This window comes from Leptopilina heterotoma, unplaced genomic scaffold (assembly GCF_015476425.1).
Source record: "Leptopilina heterotoma isolate Lh14 unplaced genomic scaffold, ASM1547642v1 Lhet_456, whole genome shotgun sequence".
NCBI classification, from domain to species: Eukaryota; Metazoa; Arthropoda; class Insecta; order Hymenoptera; family Figitidae; genus Leptopilina; species Leptopilina heterotoma.
The window spans coordinates 52,501-55,000 of NW_025111090.1; positions in this window are offsets into that span (position 1 = coordinate 52,501).

A 2,500-nucleotide genomic window follows, 5' to 3' on the forward strand; every position below is an offset into this window, starting at 1 on the left:
GGTATATAGAGTTGTCACAAGTCCAATAGTTTACAACTTGTCCAATGTATAAAGAGTGTTCACATGTCCAAGGTTTATAGAGTTGTCACAAGTCCAATAGTTTACAACTTGTCCAATGTATAAAGAGTGTTCACATGTCCATGGTTTATAGAGTTGTAACAAATGAAATAGTTTACACTTGTCCACTATAATCAAAGTGATCACAAGTCCTAAAGTTTACTTTTGTCCGCTATATAAAGAGTGATCACAAGTCCAAGATATATAGAGTTATCACTTATTCATTTGTATTAAGAGTGATCACAAGTCCATGGTATAATATAAGTTGAGTTGTCACATGTACAATAGTTTGCACTTGTCCAATTTATAAAGAGTGTTCACATGTCCAAGGTATATAGAGTTATCACTTGTCCAATTTATTAAAAGTGTTCACAAGTCCAAGGTATATAGGGTTGTTAAAAATACAATAGTTTGCACATGTCCATTATGTAGATAGTGTTCACAAGTCCAATGAATATAAAGTTGTCACAAGTCCATTATATACAGAGTGATCACAAGTCCAAAGTATATAGAGTTGTTACAAATCAAATAGTTTGCACTTGTCCATTATATAAAGAGTGTTCACATGTCCGAGGTATATAGAGTTACCACTTGTCCAATTTATTAAAAGCATATGGAGTTGTCACAAGTACAATTGTTTGCATATGTCCATTATGTAGAGAGTGTTCACATGTCCAATGAATATAAAGTTGTCACACGTCCACTATATTCAGAGTGATCACAAGTCCAAAGTATATAGAGTTGTTACAAATCAAATAGTTTGCACTTGTCCATTATATAAAGAGTGGCCACAAGTCCATGGTATAAGTTAAGTTGTCACAAGTACAATAGTTTGCACTTGTCCAATTTATAAAGAGTGTTCACATGTCCAAGGTATATAGAGTTACCACTTGTCCAACTTATTAAAAGTGTTCACAAGTCCAAGGTATATAGGGTTGTTAAAAATACAATAGTTTGCACATGTCCGTTATGTAGAGAGTGTTCACATGTCCAATGAATATAAAGTTGTCACATGTCCACTATATACAGAGTGATCACAAGTCCAAAGTATATAGAGTTGTTACAAATCAAATAGTTTGCACTTGTCCATTATATAGAGAGTGGTCACAAGTCCATGGTATAAGTTGAGTTGTCACATGTACAATAGTTTGCACTTGTCCAATTTATAAAGAGTGTTCACATGTCCAAGGTATATAGAGTTACCACTTGTCCAATGTATTAAAAGTGTTCACAAGTCCAATGCATATGGAGTTGTCACAAGTACAATAGTTTGCACATGTCCAATGTATAAAGAGTGTTCACAAGTCCAAGGTATATAGAGTTGTTAAAAATCCAATAGTTTGCACTTGTCCACTATATACAGAGTGATTAAAAGTCCAAGATGCTAATAATCTAAACCCAACTTATCTCTTGAAAGAGTTTTCACTTGTCTACAGTATGGAAAATTGTCACAATTAAAATAGTTTGGACTTGTCCAATAAATGGAGAGTAATCACAAGTCCAAGTTATATGTTTTAGAGAATATTTCCTAGTCTTCATTCGCATTGCTTTTAAAGTCTCCACTTGTCCAATAGTTTGCACAGTGCTCACAAGAATATGTGAGCATATATGTGAGAAAATTTTTCTAAAATCCCGTGGGCATTGTTATCTTAAGAAGACTATAAAGTATGCACTTGTTCATTTCACAAAGTTTTAGTGATTGTAAAAATTTTCTCTATCAATCTTTTATGGTAATGAGACGAAATAATGTATAATTGTAATTGGTGCACATTTCAATTAAATAATTTTGATTCCTTGTTTATAAATAGTTATGAAAAGACTAAATTCAATATAGGTATGTCGACTGAATATTCTGGTCATGGTTTTTACACTTGAAAATATATATCATAGTGATCACTTGTCCATCATGGATTTGAAAAATTCGCATTGCTTTAGAGAATTTGCAGTTTGTCTATAATACATTGTTATCACTTGTCCAAAATTAATTTTCATATTATTGTTTGTCATTTTAACAGTCTTAAATCTAAACACAACTTATATTCTTAAGAGTTATCGTTTGTCCACTATCTGCATGGTTGACTTAAGTCCAATTCATATGTAACAGAAATATTCTAAGTCCTCGTGCGCATTGTTTTTAAACTGTTTACAGTTCGCTCGAGAGCTATCACTTGTCTTTATATACCATTCTTCCAATGCACTAAAAAGTTTGAATTTGAAAAAATTATTCTAAGTCCACATATCGAATCGTCTAAACCCAACTCATATTTTTAATTGTAACAGAGTTTCAGAGTGATCACTTGTCTGTCCACTATGTAGACTGTTCTCTCAAGTCATATGTTATAAAATTTTTCTAAGTCCACAACATCGAATCGTCTAAACCCAACTTATATCTTTAATAGTAACAGAAATTTTCTAAGTTCCCGTGCGCATTGCTTTTAGATTG